Consider the following 26,550-nt stretch of genomic DNA (forward strand, 5'->3'; position numbering starts at 1 on the left):
GGTAACGCTGACAGACGCGTTACCATAGCAACGGTGCTCTCGGAGCCGCGGTTAGCGTGACGTCACCGCTAACTGCGTTGCTATGGCAACGGTGATCTCCGTTAATGACCGGCTGTGTCAGCCGGTCCCTAACGGAACGGGGAGTCGACCGTGTGCTAGAGCATGTTGCCGGTACACGGCGATACACATATGTGCACCGTGTACCGGAGAGATGCACTCGCAGGTCCTACAGGACGTTCATAGTCATGTGACCAGTCTGTAGCCAATGAGATAATAGCCACGTGACTGGTCACATGGCTATTTTGACGTCACGATAGGTCCTGCTTCTCTGCTGGCAGTGCAGGTCACCGGGAGGATTCAGCGATCATCGGATGGAATAGCGGCAGGAGACAGAGTGCAGAAGGGATCGCGAGGACCGGTAAGTGTTATGGCAATGTTTATTAACTGTTTGTGTACATTTATAATGCATTTTTATGTGTTTGTGATTGCCTCCCATTATAGCCTATACGTTCGAGTTCGGTTCGTCGAACGTTCGACGAACTGAACTCGAACGAGACCTCCGTTCGGCGAACCACCTCGAGCCGAACCGCGACCGGTTCGCTCATCTCTACCTGTGACGCCACCGCTAGTCACAGTCTCGGGTCGGAAGGGGGAGATGTGAGAAGCGGCGGCCATGGAGGACAGTGACAGCGCTGAGGTCGGGAGGGCAGGACTTCATCACCGCAGGTAAGCTGAGCAGGGTAATGTGTGCGGAGTGCGAGGTGGGTGGAGCCAAGCAGGGTAATGTGTGTGAAGTGCGAGGTGGGTGGAGCCGAGCGGGGAAATATGTGCGGAGTGCGAGGTGGGTGGAGCCAAGCGGGGTAATGTGTGCAGAGTGCGAGATGGGTGGAGCCGAGCGGGGCCATGTGTGCGGAGTGTTAGGTGGGTGGAGCCAAGCGGAATAATGTGTGTGGAGTGCGAGGTGGGTGGAGCCAAGCAGGGTAATGTGTGCAGAGGGCGAATTGGGTGGAGCCGAGCGGGGCCATGTGTATGGAGTGCGAGGTGGGTGGAGCCTAGCGGGGCCATGTATGCAGGCGGCGGAGTGCGAGGTGAGTGGAGCCTAGCGGGGCCATGTGGCGGTGAGGACGTCAGTGTCGGGGACTGCATGGCTGGGAACAGGTGAGTGTGAGTGTGTGTGTGTGTGTGTACATGCTGAGTGCAGGAGGGGGCGGAGCCGAGCAGGGAAGTGTCGGCTCCCTGCACACGTAACCAGGTTAAATATAGGGTTACCAAGCAAAGCGCATTGCTTGGATACCCGATATTTACATTGGTTACCAGCTTACCGCAGGCTGCCAGCGATGGCTCCCTGCTAGAGTTGAGCGCGGTATGCGGTTCGAGGTTCTCCAGTTCTAAGCTCGAGTGATTTTTGGGGCTGTTCGAGATCGAACTAGAACTCGAGCTTTTTGAAAAAGCTCGATAGTTCTAGATACGTTCGAGAACGGTTCTAGCAGCAAAAAGCAGGGCTTTTTACAGCTACAGTGAGCAGGAGCCATCGCTGGCAGCCTGCCACAAGCTGGTAACCAAGATAAACATCGGGTATCCAAGCAAAGCGCTTTGGTTAGTAACCCGATGTTTATCTTAGTTACGTGCAGGAAGCCCACACTTCCCCGCTCAGCTCGCTCCACCCCCTCCTGCCCACGGCATGTAGACATACATACACACACACACACACACACACACATATACACCCCCCCCCGCTCGGCTTACCTGCGGTGATGAAGTCCCGCCATCCCGACCTCAGCGCTGTCACTGTCCTCCATGGCCGCCACTTGTCACATCACCTCTCGCTTCCGACCCGAGACTGACTAGCGGTGACGTCACGGACCTCTCGCGATACTTGAGGGGAAGGCGCCGGGCGGTCATTGAGCTCAGTGACAGGGGCTGTCAGTGTGCTGGAGATCAGCGCAGGTAATGTACCTCGCTGACAGCAGCACTTGTCATCCCCTGTAGTGACCTGGGCTGACCCATTGATGTTAGCTCAGGTCACTGCACTGCTCTCCCAGCCAATGGGGAACATCCTGCTCTTCATTGACTGGGACAGTGTGGATCGTCATGGCAACCCCTTGGATTACACCAGACCTGGATTTGTTTTTCATTCTAATAAATTGGTTAAAGAGGGAATGTTTTGGGGAGTGTTTTTTCAAATAAAAATGTGTTTGTCGTCTATTTTTTTTTATTACTGACTGGGTTGGTGATGTCGGGTATCTGATAGACGCCTGACCTCACCAACCCCAGGGCTTGATGCCAGGTGACATTACACATCTGGTATTAACCCCATATATTACCCCGTTTGCCACCGCACCAGGGCGCGGGATGAGCTGGGGCGAAGCACCAGGATTGGCACATCTAATGGATGCGCCACTTCTGGGGCGGCTGCGGCCTGCTATTTTTAGGCTGGGGAGAGTCCAATAACCATGGACCTCCCTAGTCTGAGAATATCAGGCCCCAGCTGTCTGCTTTACCTTGGCTGGTGATCCAATTTTGGGGGACCCCTACGTGTTTTTTTTTAAATTATTTATTTAATTTAAAATAACAGCGTGGGGTGCCCTCAGTTTTGGATTACCAGCCAAGGTGAGGTTGCCAGCTGTGGTCTGCAGGCTGCAGCCGTCTGCTTTACCCTAGCTGGCTACAAAACTAGGGGGAACCCTACGTCATTTTTTTTTTTCATTTTTTTGGCTAAATACAAAGCTAAGCACCCCTTAGTGCCACATGAAAGGCACCAAAGGGTGCTCCACTTATTCTCCACTTATTCTCCACTTTTTCTCCACTTTTTCTCCACTTTTTCTCCACTTTTTTCTCCACTTTTTTCTCCACTTTTTTCTCCACTTATTCTCCACTTTTTTCTCCACTTTTTCTCCACTTTTTCTCCACTTTTTCTCCACTTTTTCTCCACTTTTTTCTCCACTTTTTTCTCCACTTTTTTCTCCACTTTTTTCTCCACTTTTTTCTCCACTTTTTCTCCACTTTTTCTCTGTTCTTTTTCTATGGTCGATCTACCCATTAGCTCTGCCATGCATACTGTAGCTCTACACCTACTGCACATGTTACTTTATGATTGACATCTCTTTCGTACCAGAGCTGTCTAAGTCTACTCTGACCCCATATTTGTCATTACTATATTGTCCTTGTACTGTATTATGACATTTGTATCATGTGTTTCATTTCTTGCTGTGTTGCAATTTTTTTGCTGCATCCCAATTGTACCTCTACATTGTTCTAGTTTATGTTATTGTTCTCTCACTCTTATGTGATACTGATTATTGTCATTTTTCATGATTACATGCAGATAAGTCCAATCTGACGAAAGCTCAGGCCGAAACGTCATTTGTAACTTGTTTTGGACAAAAACATATATGCTTATGAAAAACTTTTTTTTCTTAATACGGACCAATAAAGAGTGATTTTGCATTACTATCCGTTGTGACTTACTGACTTAGTCTGGGAGATTTAGAGTGCCGAGTTTACTCACTAATTTTATCTATTATTACCTCTGAGCACCTATATACCAGTGAGCAGAGCTTCCTCTACAGTAGTTCTCCTGATTAGGCATGCCCTTACCTCATGAGCAGGGCATTGCAGCTTTGGTAGCAACCATTACGACATGGACTCTGCTGCTGTGGACCCGGGGAGAGTGAGTGCAGATTCATTGCACCCACACTCCTCACATGAAGGGTCCGCACTCCTAGAAAATGGGGGATACGTTCCCTGAGTGTCTCCCCCCCATATTCTAGACGGTCCAGAGTCGTCGTGGGACCCCTTTATTTTATTTTTTTTACAATAAATTGGTGAAAGAGGAAATGTTTTGGGGACTGTTTTTTCAAATAAATTTCTTTTGTCGATTTTTTGTTTTTGTTAGTACTGACAGTTTATGATGTTGGGTATCTAATAGACGCCATGACATCACAAACTGCTGGGCTTGATCTCAGGTGACTTTACAGCTAGTATCAACCCGATTTATTACCCCGTTTGCCACTGCACCAGGGCACGGGATGAGCTGGGGTGAAGCGCCACGTCTGGGGTGCCTGCGGCCTGCTATTTTTAGGCTGTGAAGGCCCAATAACTATGGACCTTTCCACCCTGAGAATACCAGACCACAGCTGTCCGCTTTACCTTGGCTGGTGATCCAATTTGGGGGGGACCCTACTTTTATTGTGTAATTATTAATATTTATAAAATAATTATAAAAAAAAAGCCTGAGGGGACCTCCACATTGGATCCCCAACCACGGTAAAGCTGCCAGCTGTGGTTTTCAGGCTACAGCCGTCTGCTTTACCCTAGCTGGCTATCAAAAATGGGGGGACCCAACGTCATTTTTTTTTTTAACTATTTTTTAAATAGAAAAAATTAATGGGCTTCCCTGTATTTTGATTGCCAACCAAGGTAACGGCAGGCAGATGGGGGTGGCAACCCATAGCTGTCTGCTTTATCTGCGCTGAGAATCAAAAATACAGCGGAGCGCTACGTCATTTTTTTAAAGATTTATTTTTACAGCACTGTGATGTCCAGCAATCAAAATACAGGGAAGCCCATTTTATTTTTAGTTATTTAAATAAATAATTAAAAAAAATATATATGGGCTCCCGCTGCATTTTTTGTATTGCTAGCTAAGAGTAATCCAAGCAGCTACTGGCTGCTAACCCCCACTGCTTGGTGTTACCTTCACTGGCAATGGAAAATCCAGGGAAGCATTTTTTATTTTTTTTGCCAAAAAACTACAAAAAAAAGGACGTGAGCTTCGCCATATTTTTGTATGCTAGCCAGGTACAGCAGGCAGCCACGGGCTGCCTCCAACCCCCAGTTGCCTTTTTGTACCCGGCTGGGAACCAAAAATATAGGGAAGCCCGTTTTTTTTTAATTATTTCACTTATTTCATGAAATAATTAAAAAACAAATGACGTGGGCTTCGCCCCATTTTTGTGTCCAGCCGGGTACAACTAGGCAGCTGGGGATTGGAATCTGCAGCACAGGTTAGCCCGAGGTTTCTGGACAGGCCAACCTGTGCTGCGGATTCCAATCCCCAGCTGCCTAGTTGTACCTGGCTGGACACAAAAATGGGGCGAAGCCTACGTCATTTGTTTTCTAATTATTTCATGAAATTCATGAAATAATAAAAAAAGGGCTTCCCTTTATTTTTGGTTCCCAGCCGGGTACAAATAGGCAACTGGGGGTTGGGGGCAGCCGTACCTGCCTGCTGTACCTGGCTAGCATACAAAAATATGGCGAAGCCCACATAATTTTTTCAGGGGGCAAAAAACTTCTGCATACAGTCCTGGATGGAGTATGCTGAGCCTTGTAGTTCTGCAGCTGCTGTCTGCTCTTCTCCATACAGACAGACAGCAGCTGCAGAACTACAAGGCTCAGCATACTCCATCCAGGACTGTATGCAGAAGTTTTTTGCCCACCAAAAAAATGACGTGGGCTTCGCCATATTTTTGTATGCTAGCCAGGTACAGCAGGCAGCCACGGGCTGCCTCCAACCCCCAGTTGCCTATTTGTACCCGGCTGGGAACCAAAAATATAGGGAAGCCCGTTTTTTTTTAATTATTTCACTTATTTCATGAAATAATTAAAAAACAAATGACGTGGGCTTCGCCCCATTTTTGTGTCCAGCCGGGTACAACTAGGCAGCTGGAGATTGGAATCCGCAGCACAGGTTAGCCCGAGGTTTCTGGGCGCCTCTGCTGCGAATTTCAGTCCGCAGCCGTCCCAGAAAATGGCGCTCTCATAGAAGCGCCATCATCTGGCGCTGTATCCAACTCTTCCAACAGCCCTGGAGCCGGGTGGCTTGTTGGGTAATCATGAGTTAATACTGGCTTTGTTTTACTAGCCAGTATTAAGCCAGAGATTCTTAATGTCAGGCACGTTTGACCCGGCCATTAAGAATCTCCAATAAAGGGTTAAAAAAAAACACCACACAGAGAAAAAATACTTTAATAGAAATAAATACACAGACACATTAGAGACTCCATCTTTATTACCCCCTGTCAGCCCTCCACGATCCTGCTCTTCTGTCTTCTTTCTTTCTAGTGTAGTAGTAGTGACGATTGTAGTGAGGATGAGATTCACCAGCTCATCACTTGGGGCTGGGGAACCTCCATGCTCACTACAATCCTCACTAGTGTAGTAGTAGTGACGATTGTAGTGAGGAAGGATGAGATTCACCAGCTCATCATTTGGGGCTGGGGAACCTCCATCCTCACTACAATCATCACTACAATCGGGAAGCAGCATGCAGCCTTCACTCCGTGAGTGATCACTGCTGGCTGTCAGCGATAACAGCGGTAACGCTGACAGACGCGTTACCATAGCAACGGTGCTCTCGGAGCCGCGGTTATCGGTGACATCACCGCTAACTGCGTTGCTATGGCAACGGTGATCTCCGTTAATGACCGGCTGTGTCAGCCGGTCCCTAACGGAATGGGGAGTCGACCGTGTGCTAGAGCATGTCGCCGGTACACGGCGATACACAAATGTGCACCGTGTACCGGAGAGATGCACTCGCAGGTCCTACATGACGTGTCATAGTCATGTGACCAGTCTGTAGCCAATGAGATAATAGCCACTTGACTGGTCACATGGCTATTTTGACGTCACGATAGGTCCTGCATCTCTGCTGGCAGTGCCATCACCGGGAGGATTCAGCGATCATCGGATGGAATAGCGGCAGGAGACAGAGTGCAGAAGGGATCGCGAGGACCGGTAAGTGTTATGGCAATGTTTATTAACTGTTTGTGTACATTTATAATGCATTTTTATGTGTTTCTGATTGCCTCCCATTATAGCCTATACGTTCGAGTTCGGTTCGTCGAACGTTCGACGAGCCGAACTCGAACGGGACCCCGTTCGGCGAACCGGCCTCGAGCCGAGCCGTGACCGGTTCGCTCATCTCTACTCCCTGCACACTGTAGCTATAAACAGCCCTGCTTTTGGTGATCAAACCATTCTCGAACGTAACTCAAACTGTCAAGCTCTTAGCAAAAAGCTCGAGTTCGAGTTCGATCTCGAGCACCCCCCAAAATCACTCGAACATGAAATTGGCGAAACTCGAACCTTGCTCATCTCTAGTAGCTGGATCTGCATTTGTGAAATGCGTATAATGATGGAGCGTCCTTTATATACCCCATCCTGCAGTATATCTAACCTTTCCACTATATCTAACCTTTCCACCCCTCTAGGCACAGGCTAAGAAAGAAACAGAATGTGAGAAATCTTCCAGACACCCAAACAAACAGTAAAGGTGGAGGTGGTGGGAGAGGAATTACTCATAGATTCTCTGCAGGAAAAACAACTGGAATTTAACTTTCAGGATAAACCCTTAGCTGTAAAGATGGAACTCCAATCACTTATCCACCTGGAACTGTAGCCTGCAAAGAAGGCAGGTGCAAGGTGAGTATAAATAGCCCCATTATAGCTGTAATAAGACAAAAAAAAAAGAAAGTCAGAAACACCAGACTAGCAACAAACCAGGGGAAGAAAATAAAAAATAAGAGAACCATCAGCAGTTGGACAGAGACCGACCAGCTTATGGCTCATTAAAGAGGTAGTCTTACCATGTAGGAAGAGTTCACCGGATTGAGTCCTAAAGGTGAAACATGACTGCGCCCCTCCTTCTATGAGGGGCCACTTGACCATCAGGAGCATTCACCGTATGACATCGCTGATGGACTGATGGAACTCTCTCATAAAGCAATCCGCATGAAAATTCCCTGAATCAACCCAGGAGTTATCTTCAGTACCATAACCTTTCCATTTGAAGAGACACTGCAAATGGTGCCTGACCCACCTGGAGCTCAGAATTCACTCTATATCATACTCCTTATCCTCCTCCAAATCCACCTTAGTTATGTCTCAAGGAACAGATATCCCTTACATTTTTTTAACAGGGAAGAATGAAAGGAATTTATGATTTTTTAAGCCCCAGAGTTAAAGTTTAACGTTCAGAGGATTCAAAACTCTGAACTCTTCCATCCTAAATACAATGGCTTTCTTATGTCTGCGATTGAAACCTTGCTAGGTGAGAAAAAACCCACTAGGACCTGAAGAGAGAACTTAGTACTGGAACAGACTCTGCAATTAAGGTCATACAGTACTCTTCAATATATGTACGAGCACTCTGCCACCAAAATGATCTAGAAAGAGACTTCCACATAGCAGAATAATCTGGATGTCCTGCTAAAACGGAATCATGCATTTCCTTAAGCACATATACTTGTAAACACAGTGGCGATTAAAGTTTATTTATAGCTAAATCTTCCAGTGCACTGTCTTTGGCCTAAAATACACTTCCGCAAAAAAAAATGTACGTGTCTCACGGTCCGTTTTTCAGGTCCGTGTTCTGTTTTTTAGGGGCGTTTCTCCGGTACGTATGGCATCCGTGTGATGGCGTATGCGAGCCGTGTGTGCGTGTGGAATGTCCGTATTGACATAAAATACGTACGTGTGCTGTCCGTGTGCTGTCCGTTTATTAAGGCCCGCATTCTTTCCCAATTAACGTTGTTAATCATTCATCATGAGATCCTGGTGTTTTTGTTTGCCATCAATTGACCTGATAGATTGGTAACAAGTATTTCAGATTTCGTGATTAAAAACGGACACGGACGATACGTGCTGAATACGGACATACTCCATAGACTAAAGCGGGTCCGTGCCTGCGTGCTGCCGGCCAAAAACGGACATGCCGTCCGTGTAGAAAAGCGCACACACGTACTTACGACACGGACACACGTTCCGTGTGATTTTACGTGTGTGTGCCATCTACCATTGAAAAACATGGGTCTCCGTGTGTACGTGTCTCCGGTACGTGCAAATACGTACCGCACACGTACAACACGTACAAAAAAAACGGATGTGTGTTGCAGGTCTTTAGCATTTTGAATACCCTAAATGAGACCTTCATGAATATGACTTTGCCAAAACGTGTAGGTCCATAATCAGTGTTGGTGTCTTGTTCATGTCATGTTGCATTATTTAATGTAATAATAAATGTGAAGTTTTATACAAAATACCTGATGGCCTTTAACATCGCTGGAGTTTCATTCATCTCCCCATTAAGCAGCACAAATGTGACGCCCCTGGACTAGTCAGGTCGTCACAGGGTACTGCACGCTCTTTATCTCCCAGTGCAGGACTCAAACCCCCATAGTTCTGGGTTTCCAACTTGCAGCACTGCCTCCATCAGCATCTAAAAATCGTAATCACTCCTCGTGCCACACCCAGTCAGGGACACCAGTGGGCTGCTAAGCTGGAATAGGGTCGCCCACCTGGGGGTCAGGCAGGGATGTGGGAGGTGACAAGAGAGTTCAGTGGTAGCCCTTGAGCAGTGAGGAGCTTGAGGAAGCTGGGAGTTGGAGCTCCCAGGGGAGATGTAGATTGGGTTGCAGACGGTGGTCTGGGCCAGGAGGAGTCGGAGACCCGGTCACGGGATATGGAGACTGGGTGCCTGGCTTAGGCTAGGAGGATGGTTGGCAGCTGCAGTCAAATAGCCGGTCTGGGGCCAAAAGCACGTTGGGGTACTGGACCCTAGGTCAGGGAGAGGCTTCAAGCAACCCAGCAATTAACCTTGGGAGGATAGGGCCTTTATGGACTGTCCCCATAAAGCTCAGAGATCAGGGGCACTAGCGCAATGAGGGGGATAGGGCTTTCCAAGTAAAGCAGCCCACTGAATTCTCAAGCGTCAGCTCTTGAGAGCAAGCTCCTCTACTATCCATAGCAGGGAGCGGGGCTCGGACAGCTTCAAGCTTACGGGCCACTTGGACACTACTAAAATTCTGTGCATGGAGGCAGGCTCTGGACCATCAGGCAGTACTGCAGGGGACGGAGCCCGGACGAGCTCCACAAGAGGGCAGTGGCACCCAGAGACTTGGCTTACCATGTTGTCAGCGTCTGCTTTCCTTCTGAGTGAGTACCTGATCACCCCTTGCCCCAGCAAGCCTGCGCTCCCCTGCAATCCATCCCACCATCCAGAGTCCCGGGGCCTTGCCCTACCTGTGGAGGGTAACGTCAGCTGGCTGCCCCTCTCCATCACCCTGGGTACTCCCAACGGCAGCGGCGGTACTCCCTATTACCACACACCACGGGTGGCGTCATGAACTATCTAATTCCCCTGTAAATACCCCCCTATCACATTTTAGAGTGACCCTGAGCACCCAGGTCCAGAGACGCTCGAGCCACGAGTAGTGACACCCGGATCCAAGCGGTTCGACCGCTGCTGGGGTCGTACACCGCTAAAATTACTTTGGCATCACGAACAGGATTCGGACAGGACCCACTAACCTGGGTGCTGTGCGCCTTAGAATCCAAGCTGCAGTGTCAAAATCCCGTTCCCTCCAGTTTCCGCCATCTTTGGCGCCAAAATGCCATCTTCCAGACCAAAGGCGCGTGAAGCTGAAGCCCCGCCCTTCGTCCTGAGAGTGTAGCCGGAACCGGAAGTTTCCAGGGTTCCCCAGCATGAAAGTGAGTGGCTGGCAAAAACCAAGGGGGCGTGACGGGATGTAGCAGCGGAAGTGGAGCAGGGACACCAGGACTCTGCTATAAAGTTCCAGGACACCGCAGAGGCAAGATGTCTGAGAAGCGTGACTGTTTAGCAGAGGATGCTGCTCCCGGGACAGCTGCCTGGATTGGGATGCGAAGGGCAGCCGCAGCAGTGCGGGCCCAAGAAAGACAAGCCCTGCGCATGGAGCGGGTAAGCAGAAGCCCAGCTCCGGTTGACCCGGCCTACCCGGTCGCGGAGCCCGGTCTGACCCCGGCCACTGCCACCACCATGTCACCTCTGTCCTCGACAACAGCTGCACCCGAGATGCTGCCCGCAATACTGTGGCAGTGGATTCCTCAACTCCCGCTGAAGATTACCAGACCGTAGATCCCGATCAAATTGTCCCGGTTATCATAGAATCAGAACCGGAAGAAATGGAGGAAGGAGAGTCAGGTTCCAGCACTCTGGAGGCTGCCTGGATGCCATGCTTTGGGGGAAATGGCTACCTAGTTTCCCTGTCATCAAGGGTAGTGCAAGAATTAGAAATAATGGAGGTGGAAGAGGAGTCCACCTCGGATGATGAGATCCCGGCTAATACCATGGATGTGGTGGTGCCCATATGCCGCCGCTGTGGCTTACCAGCGCAGATTGTCACAGTGTGTCCAGGAGGTGCCCGACGCTAAGGGGCCAGAACCTGCAAGTTCATAAAAAGTTTGAGAATGATTGTATGGACTCTCACCCTTGCTGAACGTTCTCCAGTGTTCCGAGTGGAGAAGGCCGTTGGGGACTGGTTGCAAGATCCTTGGTGGAGGGTGACAGGAAAGTTGATGCTGCAAATAGACTGTGTCAACCTTGTTGAACCTTTTTCCATGCTTTGTTACAGGAGAAAGGCCATCAGGGCCTTGGATGGTGCGGTGCTGGTAGACGGCACCAGGAGGCCCTTGGTGGGGGTTGGCACAAAAGGGTAATAGCTACCAGGTTACTCAGGACTGTTACAGAGTCGTCTTTTATGCCTCCAGGACTTCAACCCTTTCACGGAACCAAGTAGGAAGCGGCGGGCTTCAGGATGTTTGGGTGGCGAGTTGAAGGGAGAGGGACATTGGGAATGGACTGTTTAGGAAGGTGCTGCAGTGGAGTAGGCTGAGCAACCGACTACTGCTACAACCGGTAGCATTCCCATGGTTCTATTAATAAAAATGAACTCTGCGAGTTTTACAATGTAACGTTTAAGTAATGTGCCTCCCCTGTGAGGGAAGTGAACTTGTCCATTAAACTTGTTATTTTTCTCTTTTCCAGTTAACAAAATAAACCTCTGGATGTCCTGTAGCTCGGTGACGAGCTACGTTTACCCAAGGGGAAATGTGACACCCCTGGACTAGTCAGGTCATTACAGGGTACTGCACACTCTTTATCTCCCAGTGCAGGACTCAAACTCCCATGGTTCTGGGTTCCCAACTTGCAGCACTGCCTCCATCAGCATCTAACAATCCTAATCACACCTCGTACCACACCCTGTCAGGCACACCAGTGGGCTGCTAAGCTGGAATAGGGCCGCCCACCTATGGGTCAGGCAGGGAGATGGGAGGTGACAAGAGAGTTCAGTGGTAGCCCTTGTGCAGTAAGGAGCTTGAGGCGAGTTGGAGCTCCCAGGGGAGAAGTAGATTGGGTTGCAGATGTTGGTCTGGACCCAGACGAGGTGGAGACCCGGTCACGGGATATTGTGACTGGGTGCCTTGCTTAGTTAAGGTGCCTGACTTAGTTAACGAGGGGAATAAGGCTTTCCAAGCAAAGCAGCCCACTGAAATCCCAAGCGTGAGCTCCTGAGAGCAAGCTTCTCTACTGTCCATAGTAGGGAGCGAGGCCTGGACAGCTTCAAGCTTACGGGCCACTTGGACACTACTAAAATTCTGTGCACGGAGGCAGCCTCCAGACCATCAGGCAGTACTGCAGGGGACGGAACCCGGACGAGCTCCCCCAAGAGGGCAGCGGCACCCAGAGACTTGGTTTACCACATTGTAAACCTGTCTGCTTTCCTTCTGAGTGAGTACCTGATCACCCCTTGCCCCAGCAAGCCTGCGTTCCCCTGCAATCCATCCCACTATCCAGAGTCCCGGGGCCTTCCCCTACCCGTGGAGGGTAATGTCAGCTGGCTGCCCCTCTCCATCATCCCGGGTACTCCCAACGGCAGCGGCGGTACTCCCTATTACCGCACGCCATGGGTGGCGTCACGAGCTAATTCCCCTGTAAATACCCCATATCACGTTTTAGAGTGACCCTGAGCCCCCGGGTCCGGAGACTCTCGAGCGACGAGTAGCGACACCCGGATCCGAGCGGTTCGACAGCTGCTGGGGCGGTACACATACAGCCTTCACCTAGGCGTCTTCATGCGGATCTGAAGAACCACTACATCTGCAGCAGGATTTAGTGAGTTATAAAAATACCAATAATTACTATTCTGTTTTAATTGCATTCTGCATTTTCATGCAACTCTTGTAAATTTAGAAAAATCACTTTGACAGGTCCTATTCAGTCAAATTACATACACTCGCTTCCAGAGCAGATGACTATAATAGATGTCTGCCCTTAGCAAACTCCTCTTCAAACTCATTTGAAGTATTATCTTTCATTAATTATTCATCCTAATTTAGGAACAAACAGAATAATAATAATGTGTCTGTCATCTCTACTTGCAGCAAATATACAATAACAACTTATTTAGCTGTTTATTCTGTTGCACATAATACAAGATTATCATCATAGTGACTGCTATCAAGTAACTTAAATAGTAATCATAAGAGGTATATAATATTGTAGTGTCTCCTGCAGTAAATAACAAGGCCAAGGATCATGGCAACCATTTAAAGCTGATAATACTTTTCATTAAATATTACAAAGACTGTAAATTATAGAATAAATTAGTATTTGAAGGAAGAAATAAATTGGGTTCCTCTTCTTCCGATAACACCTCCCATATTATGGTGAAGGAGGTTAGACACAACCCTTTAAGAGATGATGGCTATTACTACACCCTGTATACAAATTAAGATGCTTTTTTTGTTGGTCTCGGTTGCTTTCATCTAACAAATTCTGTGACTATAACCTCTTGTTACCTTTTATCCGAAGAGTCCCTTCAATGTTTATAAAAAGTGTTCTTTCAAAAAGGTACAATATCAAATGTTGATGGTATTTAGAAAGAGTATACGACACAATATTTTCTTTAAAAAAATAATGCTTTGCAATATGTGGGTAGTGTAATGAACCAGCAGGGGGAGCTGGAACACCAGGAGAGTGCTGACAGCAATTCTCCACTAGAGGGCACAAGTCTGCCCAGTGGAAGAAGTGGATGGTCATACGGGCCGGGGTCAGAACCAGGAAGTCTACAAGAAACTAAGGGCTAGACGGAGACAGAATCCAGGGAAAGCCGAGTCAGGAACCGAGAGGGAACATCAAAGACCAATGGAGCGCGGAAATCAAAGAAAATAGACAAGCCGAAGACTGGAACCGGGAAGGCAGGTAATAGCAGGGAGTACAGGAGGATGGAACAACAGGGGAGGGAGGATGGGAGTCAGAAAGGAACAGAGGCAGTTAGGATGGAAAGCAGGACGAGAGTCAGGGAGAACGTACACAGGCAGGACAGGAGGTGGGGGAGTGGACACAATCAGGATGTAAGGCAGGGAAGACGAATGTAAGCAGGGCAGGAGGCAGGATCAGAACTCACAAGGGACCAACGGCACACTGCAGAGCAGAATTATAACTAGTACCACCTGAATGGAAGTGCCCAGAAGATAAAGGCGCCGTAATCCCGGGAACGAGTCACGGAGGGGGGCCCCTCCCTTCAGCCATGCTCCAGGAAACACTGAAAGCCTGGGTCATGACAGACAGCATGTCACAGAGGTGTCAGATAGAGCTGAGTAGATTGATACATAGGATTATGGAAAAAGATTTAGGCCAAAATATCATCAAACATACACAGATTTTTTAGTAAAACTATCTTAAATGTCCCCAAAATTTGGTAATTTTGGCCATTCTCTGGCCAGCTGTTAAAGTCTATTTGAAAGGTGAGTGGAGCTTTGCATAGAGGGGATGACTGAGCTTAATAGTCTGGTGGATGGTCCAATAAATTATTAAAGAATATGTCAGCAGGATATTGCTACCTAATCTGACAGCAACATAATATAGGCAAGGATATTCTGAATCCAATGTTGTATCACTTAGATTACTGGCTGAAGCCTTTCTGAAACAATCAAATAATTTAGATTCAAGAACATATCAGAGTGATCCCCACACACACCAGGCTTTTAATAAAGATTGTGCATTGACTATGAGGTGTCAATCACAGGAGGGAGTGTGTTGGACTGCAGTGCACATGAGTTTCTAGTCCTCTAATTGTAATCACAGGGTAATAAACCCTTTAATTTACGTAACTAATTGCACACACACACTGATAAGAGAAGCACAGTTGCTTTTTGTTTAACTCTTAAGCTGGTGTCACACTAAACGACAGCGACAACGACGTCGCTGTTACGTCACCATTTTCGGTGACGTAACAGCGACCTTGTAAGTCGCTGTTATGATCGCTGCTTAGCTGTCAAACACAGCAGAAGCAGCGATCATAAGGTCGCTGTGCTACATGTTCAGAGAGCAGGGAGCCGCGCTTAGCGCTGGCTCCTTGCTCTCCTGCAGCACACATCGGGTTAATTAACCCGATGTGTGCTGCAGCTACATGTCACAGTTCAGAGAGCAGGGAGCCGCGCTTAGCGCTGGCTCCTTGCTCTCCTGCAGCACACATCGGGTTAATTAACCCGATGTGTGCTGCAGCTACATGTCAGTGCAGAGAGCAGGGAGCCGCGCGCACTGCTTAGCGCTGGCTCCTTGCTCTCCTTGCTACAGTATGCATCGGGTTAATTACCCGATGCATACTGCAGCCACATGTCACAGTGCAGGAGCCGGCGCTGGCAGCAAGAGCGGAGGCTGGTAACCAGCGTAAACATCGGGTAACCAGGGAAAGGTCTTCCCTTGGTTACCCGATGTTTACGCTGGTTACAGCTTACCGCAGCTGCCAGTGCCGGCTCCTGATCGCTTCATTTCGTCGCTCTCTCGCTGTCACACACAGCGATGTGTGTGTCACAGCGTGAGAGTGACGACCAAAAAATGAAGCTGGACATTCAGCAACGACCGGCGACCTCACAGCAGGGGCCAGGTCGTTGCTGGATGTCACACACAGCGACAGCGACGGGACGTCGCTGCAACGTCACAGAAAATGGTGACGTAGCAGCGACGTCGTTGTCGTCGTCGTTATGTGTGACACCAGCTTTAGGCCCCTTTCACACGTCAGTGATTCTGGTACGTTTGTGCTTTTTTTTAAACGTACCAGAATCACTGACATACGCAGACCCATTATAATGAATGGGTCTGCTCACACGTCAGTGATTTGTCACTGCACGTGTCTCCGTGCAGCGTACCCGCGTGTGCGTGATTGCCGCATGGAGAGATGTCCATTTTTTTCTGGCATCACTGATGTTCCACGGACCACGCAGTGGTGTGGTCCGTGAAACACGTGCCAGAAAACAACGTGCTTTTAAAATAAAAAACATTTTAACTCACCCGGCGTCCAGCGATGTCCTCTGCAGCCCGTTCTCCCTGCTCCTTCTGTGCTGGCTGATTACTGTCGCGCATATTCATTATGCGTGACACAGCCAACCCGAAAGCAGCTGTTGCGGGGGTCACCGCCGGCCGGATGCTGCGTCGCAGGAGCGATCAGCACCATGGACAACGGGAGCGGGCGCAGGTGAGTGAATCTCTAAGTGCAATCACGGGCCACGGAGAACGGAGCCCGGATTGCACTTAGACAACCCACGTGTGCCGTGATTTTCGGCACACGCAGGGACATGTGCGTGTTTTACACGCCAGTGAAAAACGTCTGTGTTTTTCACTGACGTGTGAAACGGGCCTTAAGGCCGCTTTACACGCAACGACATCGCTAATGAGATATCGCTGGGGTCACAAAATTCGTGACGCACATCCGGCCTCGTAAGCGACGTCGTTGCGTGTGACACTTACGAGCGACCGCTAACGATCCCGAATACTCACCAAATCATTGACTGTTGACACGTCGTTCATTTTCAAAGTATCGGACGCAGGCTGTTCGTCGTTCCTGATGCAGCACACATCTGCTCTCCGTCCCTCCGCTTCTAATGGTGGCCTGCTGTATGACGTTGCTGTAACGCCGCACGAACCGCCCCTTTAAAAAACAGGTTGTTCGCCGGCCACAGTCACATCATTAGGAAGGTAAGTTCGCGTGACACTTACCTGCGAAATTGTTCCCCACAGGCAATGATTTTCCCATGATGCACAAATGACAGGGGCAGGTGCTATCGCTAGTGACATCGCTAGCGATGTTGCAGCATGTAAAGCGGCCTTTAGAGCATGCTGTCCTCAGCTTACATAGCAAAAACCTGCTGACAGATTCACTTTAACAGCTATCTCTTTTTGAACAGAAATACAGCGAAGGCTGTCAATTTTTAATTAACACTAATAGACTTCTAATTCCAAAATGAGTAGAAATTTCATAGCATAACATATCAGTAAGGCCCGTTTCACACGTTAGTGAAAAACACTGACGTTCTTCACTGACGTGTAAAACACGCACATGTCCCTCCGTGTTCCGTGATTCACGGCACACGTGGGTTGTCCATGTGCAATCCGTGATCCGTGATCAGTGATTGCATATGGACATTACTCACCTGCTTTCACTGCTGCTATCCATGGTGCTGATCTCCTCGGGTCTGCAGCGTCCGTCCACCGCTCTCAGCACCTACTTCCTGGTCGGCATTTCCTGCTCTCATGAATATTCATGAGCCAGGCAGGAGCTGCCAAGAGCAGAGCAGGCACAGCGAATCGCAGGCAAGGTAAGTTGAAAATTTGGAATATTTAATATGTCCGTGATTTTCTTGTACGTCTTTCACTGATCGCACATGGATCACACCATAGTGTGGTCCGTGGGTCATCAGTGATGCCAGACAAAAACTGACATGTCTCCATGCAGAATTACGGCCAAGGGTGCACGCTGCACGGAGACACGTTTAGTGTTTAGTGATGTGTGAGCAGACCCATTGATTATAATGGGTCTGCGTATGTCAGTGATTCTGGTACGTTTTAAAAAAGCACAAACGTACAAGAATCACTGACATGTGAAAGGGGCCTTACCAACATATTTTTTCACAAATCTAGCTATTTCCAATTGCTGCTCTTTAAATATTTAAATTCTCATTTCAATCTTTGAAAAGTTAAAAAACAAGTTTTTAACAATATTAAAACAATTAAAAAACCCATAAGGATTATTTAGGAAAAAAAAAATCTAAACATCGAAATTGCTGATGCACCTCTACCAAAAATGTCATATTTTCCACAAAATACCAATAACCAATAAAACCTACAGCTTAGCATGTAAACACAAACTCTCAAACTGCTCTATGGACAGAAAGGGAAGCATGCTATGGGTTTCATAGTATGGTGATACAAACGAATTTTACAAAAAAATTAAAAAACTAAATTTGAAAATTATCAGCATTTTTAAAGGGATAAAGCGCCTCCTGATATATCAGACATATACATTAATAATGAAAATCATCTAATATACAGTATATTTTTGTGTACACAGTATCAACAATGGTACAGGAATAAAGATGAGTATTGTTTGTATGCTACAATGCATTTACGTGTATTTTATGTCTTAAATGAGCATTCATGTGTATTATATGTACTATTCATGTCTATAATGTGATAACCTTGCAAGAGAGCGCCGGGCCCAGCGCTGATCCTTCGTAGTCAGATATTGTATTTATAAACAAAATGGTCAAACTGAGATTGACACAATTTGTCTTCGATAACTGTTTGCTGGTTGGCAGTCAATTTCCTGACCAAAGCTTCAAGCAAGTCATATCTTTGTAATACACATTTAGCTATAAAACTAATAAGGTGTCAGAATGTATATTGTTCTGTGGCTCTCAACACAGATGGAGAAAAGAAATATGTCAATTATGAAGGAGACTGTATATCATCTGAAGTAACACAAGCATGTTATTATGTGGCCCTTTTATATTAGGCACTGAATTGTGAGCGTTTAGAGTGAAATGTGTCTAGTTCACATTATGATTCCATTGTCTGATATGTTCAGCATACGTAATATAAGGTTTTGGGTACGATTCTATCCAAATCTGGTAATCATTTGCTGCGCAGAATGTCTCTAGTATCAGCTAATGAATTAAACTGTATATTAAGGTATACTATCCATTAACATATATGACTGGCAAAGTATATCAATAGAAATAAAAAGTTGTAAGTGTGAAATGTAAAATACATCAAACAAATTGTTTTTATATGAATAAGCAAATATAGGCTAAAAATGCATAGAGAGTAAAAAAGTGATAGATGATATACGTTCTGCCATAATCAAAATACCCCTCCAGGCTATGTGCCTATGGTGGGTTTTTAGTGGGTGATGCTGTGTATTTTCGATTTGTCAAAAGCACAGCATCTTACAGTTTCAGCAAAGTGGATGGGATTTATAAAAATCTCTTGCTCACTGTGCTTTTGTGCAATATGTCAATTTTTCTTGCGGGCATACTGAATTTCATGTACGGATTTTTTTCATAGAATAACATTATATGCAGAAAATCTACAGGTAAAAAACACATGCATTTTCAGTGCGTCTCTGCTGTGGAACATGAAGTGTTGTGAAAGACAAGTATCAGGAAGTATCAAAAACAAAGCACTTGTCATGATAGTAATAGAGTGACTGGGAATTGGGACTCCTAAATTGGTCCTCAGGCTAGGGGAGCTCCTAACTGTCTCCTAACCCAGAGGTACGCCTGATGGTGGTGAGGTCTGGACCCCCAGCATAACCCTAACTCCTGAAAAGCCCTGATCTTATACCCCCTTACCCCTACCCTGGGAAGGGACTGGGACTGGAGTGATATATCCTCACAGAAATAGACAGGGAGAAACTAAAACTATAACTCACAGCAGTCAATCACGGAGGTAAAGAGAATATGTGCACAAGGAAAAACTAAAGGAAAGGAAGGAAATACACAACAACAAGGGTATCTCCACAAGACACCATGATAGCATGCAACAGTGCTCCAACAGCTAAATCACCATGCACCGAGAACGGTATCGCTTTCACTAAATTCGGCATGGAGGAGCAGGATCCCCCATCTTTCAAAGGGTGGAGAAGGCTGTGATAGGTCTTCAATTAACTGTGACCCCAGCAGCAACTCACAGGCTAGCAGGAATTAACTCCTGCCAGACCGATCACCAGCGACAACAAAACTGGCTGACGCCCGGCTCTGACTAAGCAACCTGGAAGTGTTAAGGGGACCATAAATTTACAGTGATGCAATCTAATTATGCATCTACCTTAACCCTGTCTGCATCCAAATCATGAGTCATTTGTTAGTAGCATGCATACTATTCTTCCCTACAGACCAGAGAAATGTACACGGATCTTCATAGCAAATATGACTGGTTTAATTATGGAAGTTCACATACATTTAAAGAAAGCAGTTGTCTAGGAGCCAATAATCTCCTATTGGGTAAACTATGTAAAGAGCTTATTCTGCGATATATATATATATATATATATATATATATATATATATATATATATATATATATATATACATACGTGTGTGTCTGAATGCAGATATAGGTGTGGTACAGAGTTCAAGCACTGTCTTTAATCCTGTTTTTTGGATATCTCCATATAACTCTTAAAACTCATGATAGTTCATAATCTTGTCCATAACATTAGCACCAAGTGGTGTGTCAGACTCTAGAGTGTGAACAGAGTCTGAAGTCACCATGACACCTGGTGCGCATAGCACAGCACACCGCATAACAACACATTTATTTAAAACATGACAAAAGCCATAGCAATAAAATGCATGAAAACGCATGTTAATAAATGCATTAAAAAATGCAATGGAAAAAAACACATGAAACCTAATTTACTTAATAGGTGCCAAAAAACTGCAGAAAATCTGCAACATCAAAAACTCACCAAATACTCTTTGTGGGAACATTTGAAAATATTTCCATTTTACTTCTGTTGTGGTTTGCTGAGAATCAAGTGGCCAGTTACATCATTAGGGGCTGAAGATTTATCAACATAGGCATATTGGAAAGTTATTTGTTTTTTTTATTATCTGTAGGTTTCAACAAGTTTTAAGGCCACACATCCAAAAGATGGATTACTCACTTTACATCAAACCAAGACAACATTACATGAAATCCTGTAGCACAAACGTTTGACTACAGAAAGTAAGTTATGTTGTTGTTTGTCTTACTTTTTTCTTCCTCTATAGGGTATGTGCACATGTCGATTTTTTCACATGTATTGTGCCTAGAACTGACCTTAAAAAGCACAAAAAGAAAAACAAATAATTAACATATGCACTTCAATGTCAAAACGACTAGGTGAGCATATGTTCCATCTTTTTTAACCTCCTTAATCCAATTCAGACTTTGAAAGCAATTAAGACTCTAAAAGTGACCTGACCATTCTTCAGTTGGCTTTTGCTTGGAAGCTGCCATTATCTTATAAAAAAAGGTGGCAAAAGTACTTTTCAGAAAAACACTGCTTCAAATACGATGTGGATTTGCCTATGTTGATAACATGCCATATGCACATACCTTTACTCTCTTTTTTCTCTTTGTGCCAAGTCAACTAGCTTTATACTAGTCATGCTTAGCCCTAAAATCTCTTCATCTGGGTTCTCAGTTGATATAGTAATTTACATGAGCTTCCTAATTTAGATTGCTGGACTCATGCATTTTTGTACATTTTTTCCTATGAACATAACCCAGAGGCAGGAGTAATTTGAGAATATTATCAATATGTGTAACTATCATTCTGTAATGCATATATAGAAGCAGAAGACCATTCCAGATGATGTATGGATGGAATCTATTCATATAAAGCATTAAACTGTATGCATCATTTAAGCGTTTGGATGGCTAGCACGTAACTCACAGATCCAAACTCTTATTCCTGTATTAATCTCTTCTTCAATTCAAGATCACTCACAAGGTCCTGAATTTCTTTAGGTACAATCCATCTCAATTTGGCTACATTATGTCTCATAAAGTTAAAGAGTAAATCTAATAGTGGGACTTTTTTCCAACGGTAATTGGGAGTGACATTTTTATGCGCTCTTAGACTCTAGTTTATAGGGTGACTTGCTTGTCCTACATGATTGCACCCACAAGGGCATTAAGTGAGATTCTCACTTTCTATGAACTGCATGTAAAATATATCCTTGGTGCAAGATATTAATTGAATCGCTTATCAAATTCTAATATAGAAAGAAAACAGGAAAAGGTGCATGAAGAGCACCAGAAATAGCTATGTAGCTATTTTTTGTATGTAGTTGTAGTGAACAGGTGTGGAGAAAAAATGAGTGCATACATATTAAAAAAGAAACCCAGAAAACCACAACTACATACTACATTGTATTCAGCTTTCATTAATGTAACACATTTTTTTTAATTTGCCTTTTTTCACAATATGGGTGGGGTCCACTCCGAAGTTTGGATTATTTTGCAGTTTATATGCAGTTTATTTGCATGTGATGTTTGGATTTGGGGTAGATTTCTATCAAAGGTTGACATTTTTGCTGAATTGGTACAAAGAATCAACAAGGCTGAAGAGTTAGCCCCTTAATAACTACCAATATGCCTTTATGTCAACCTGAGACATAAGTGGATAGTATCTGCCGACAGGTGAAAATGCAGCAGCTGCCAGTTGTATGCTGTATCAGTTACAATTGTTGGCAGTGACCATGGCTGTTTACCCCCTACATACAGGTTTCAATAGTACAGCAGCATCTCAACTTTAACATAGCATGTTGCCTCCCTATTTAACCCCATCAGCACCCAGAGATTGCCATTGTCTGATTCTAATTGTTGACGTGGCAATCCAAGTCCAAGAAACAGCCTTAGGCTATATGTGCACATTGCTTAATTTCATGCATCTACGCTGCATATTACACTGCAATGTAAACACATGCGGCCTGCGTCCCCAGAATCTATGAAGATTTTTCATAATCCATCCGCACATTGCGTTTGAGAGCACATTGCATGCTGAAATTTTGATCCAAATCGCTGCACTCAAAAAGGCAACGTCACTTATTTTGGGCACTTTGGATGCTCCCCCCACTCTGTCTATGGGAGAGGCAGCATCCAGAGCGCATGAAATAGGCATCTATTCTGCAGACATTGCATCCATTACACAGTGTTTCTGCAGTGATTTGAAGAGCACATGCACTGCCAAATCGCTGCAGATTTTTCAGTATGGACACTACGCAATGAGCGCACATAGCCTTAGAGTCTGTCAGCTATAGTGTCCTGTTTAGAAGATAGCAAATTTTAGTGGAAAAAATATAATTTCACATATGTCATACATATGACATACTTTTATATCAACACCATTTGTAAAATGTTTTATTTTGTTAGGATATTAGAAGGTTTAGAATTCTTTCTTTTTTTTTTCAAGGAAATTTAGAAAACCTATTTTTTTTAGGCAGATTCAGTTGTGAAGATACTTTGAGATATCTATATGTTGGAAAACCTGCAAAAGTGGTAATGTAAGAGACGGTAAAATCCTTGCGGTACAGAATGTTGATACAATGCATAATGTGATGTAAAGTGTAATATGTTCCTGCATAGTAATGTATAGTAATATGGTATAAATCATAAGGTAATATATGTGTATTAGGGTATAGTATAAGATATGTTTCCTGGCATGTGACAGTTGTCAGCTTGGATTAGCTCTTGGGGGGAGGTGCTAATGCTGAAAAAAGGACAGACTACATCTTGTAATTCATATAGGGTTTCTGACTGAGAAGAGAGTGGAATGCTGGCTTAGGTGCAAGGTGTTACCAGATATCTCATTGTTAACTCCAGAATGTCTGGAGCCAATGGCTCATATTTGGTGCCAGGGTGAGCATCCATTTTTCCTCTAACAGAGGATACAGATGTGGAGTTTGGCTGTGGGAAGCCTGTTGCGAGCCTATTAAAAACCGCAGCGCTAAGCCAAGAGTGTCGGAGTAGAAAGGACAAACTTAGATGGAGACAGAGCAGCTGGGAACCAAAAGAAAGTCCTGAAGTGAGTTGTAACCTAGGAAAGAAGGAAGGCAAGAAATTGTATTATCGCATGAGTTGTACCACCATTTTTTTAAATAGACTGTTCACTAAAGTGAGTTTTAAAGAAAATATTTGGGTGTCACGCGATCCCCTGAGTGCCGAAACTTGGAAGATGGCAGCAAAATATAAGAAACCTGTGAGTGTAATGCACTGCACTCACATCATCACAACCAATGATCCATTTTCAATGTATAGTGCCAGGGTGCAACCACATGGCCTCACCCAAAACAACCGCCCTTTGGCACCTTACAATATCATTTTAAAATTAGCACAAATTAACATATTCCAAAATGCTGTCAGGTGGTTTATTAATCCTTCAGATGCTTTTTATGAAATAATGCAAAGTGGAATGACAGGAATAAAAAATTATTAATTTTTTCATGTAGTTTATCTGAATAAGAGGTAAAAAAATTCAAAGTTTAAAAATTGATATTTTTTAAACATTTTGTAAATATGAATATGATATTTTTAGAAATAAATATAGAACATGTCAACCTAAATTTACCACAACGTGTCACGCAAAAACACTCTCAAAAATCACTGGGAAATGTTAAAACATTCCAGAGCTATTACCACATAAAGTGATACATATTTGTATGTAGTGACAGATTAGAAAAAAATGGCTTAAACACTAAGGGGTCAAAAACCGGCACCACTGGTTAACTTACATCAAGGGTCTCAAGCTCAGCTGGGTGTATGAACTCCACATAAGAAAATTTAATTTGGGGGGGCCGCATTCTTTGCAGGGTTAAGTGACATTTTTAGTGACAATTTTTTTCTTTCACCTTTGGATAACTTTTTTGAACATTTTTCACTTGTTTATTTTTTTAAATGGCATTCATTGTATGGGTTATGGTACAGTTTTATAGCTTGGGTTGTTATGGATGTGGAGATAATAAATGTATACTTCTTTTGTTTATTTTGTTTATATACAAAAAAGCATTTTTAAAGGTAAAAAAATCATGCTTTGTTTAGAATTTTGTTTATATATTTTTTTTTACATTTTTTCCTTTTCTCATAAGCAATATTATCTTACAATGAGCACCATATAATAATTTTGGCCAACATCCTGTAGGAATGTGCTCATTTTTTTCTCCATCTGTAATGTGCCCATCCTTGTACCCATCCTGTAGTAATGTGCCCATCCTAGTCCCTATTTTGTGGAAATGTGCCCATCCAAGTTCCCTTGCAATAATGTGCCAATCCTTTTCCCCATCCTGTAGTAATGTATTCATCCTTGTCACCATCCTGTAGTAATGTTCCAACTCTTATCCCCTTGTAGTAAAGTGCCCATCCTAGTCCCCATCCTGTAGTAATGGGCCCATCCTTGTCCTCTTGTAATAATGTTCCCATCCTTTTCCCCATCCTGTAGCATTGTATTATTCCGTGTCCTTATCCTGTAGAAATGTGTCCATCCTTGTCCCCTTGTAGTAATGTGCCTATCCTTTGCCCATCCAGTATTAATGTACCCATCCTTGTCCGCATCCTGTAGCAATGTGTCCATCCTAGTCCCCATCCTGTGGTATTGTTCCTATCCTTCTGCCCATCCTGTTGCATTGTTCCTATCCTTGTCTCTATGCTGTAGTAATGAGCCCATCCTTGTCCCTATTCTGTAGTAATGTGCCCATTCTTGTCCCTTGTAATAATCTGCCCATCATAGTTCCCATCTTGTAGTAATGTAACCATCCTTGTTCCCTTGTAGTAATATGCCCATGATGATCCTCTTCTTATAGTAATGTCCCCTTTCCTAGTCCCCTTATTGTAGTAATGTCCCATCCTGTAGTAATTTCTCCTAATATGCCATTGTTCACATACACATAAAAAAAGTTTCTTCTCACCTATCCTCAGTTCCCTCGTCATACACCAATGTCAGCTAATGGCTCTGATTGGCTGGAGGCTGCAATTGGTAAATCTATGTAGAGAGCTTATCGCTACATGGCGCTGGCAATACATTCAACTGAAATAAAACGCTGACAGCTGCAGCCTCCTGGACTGGCTGTGATTATAAAGGGGTGCATGTCCACCTGCTCTAGAAGCAGTCACAGGGGCTGAATGCGGCTGGCGGGCCACGCGTTTGAGACCCCTGACTTTCATGCATAAAAGGTCCTCAAAGTGTATATGAGATTTGATATAATATCATCTACTTAGCTGGTACTTAATTAGATTATCGATTTTATGCACACAAATCTGCACACCAAATAAACCATATGAAAACTTACCTAGGCTACGTTCCCACTATGAATTTTTGATGAGGTTTTGCAGTCAGATTTTCTGCAGCATTTTGGTACCTATTAGCTCAATAAAGTTACTTGCTTTTTTTAATTGCATTTTTTACTGCATATGTTACATGTATTTCTATCGTGTTTTCACAGCTGCAGTTTGTCTTTTTTGCATGCCATGTTTTAAATAAAGCTTTTTGTTTTTGATACTTCGTGGTATTTGGCTTGAACACAACTTGATCAATACAGTATAGCCATTTGTGGCTTACATGCATTTTTAGTGCATTTCTGCTGCAGAAATACACTGAAAACATATATGGGTTTTTTTACATGCAGCTTTTCTGCACAAGTAAAACTCAGCATACACATAAATATCCTGGGTCCCTAGGGGGTAGGTCCTGCTTCCTGGTGGGGATGCAGTACCTTGCAGCTCCCTGATGGCTTCAGGGGCGCTACACAACAGCTGAGTAAGGATGTGGCGATGATCCTAAAGGTGATGCAGCTCCAGTCAGAATCCAAGCCGGCGGAAAATATCCAGCTAGCCGATTGCCTGGAGGATGTCCCATGGATGCGAGGAGGAAGGAGCCCGCCACCCAGAGGAAGGAGCAGCGATTGCTA

This window comes from Anomaloglossus baeobatrachus, chromosome 6 (genome assembly GCF_048569485.1).
Source record: "Anomaloglossus baeobatrachus isolate aAnoBae1 chromosome 6, aAnoBae1.hap1, whole genome shotgun sequence".
Lineage (NCBI taxonomy): Eukaryota > Metazoa > Chordata > Amphibia > Anura > Aromobatidae > Anomaloglossus > Anomaloglossus baeobatrachus.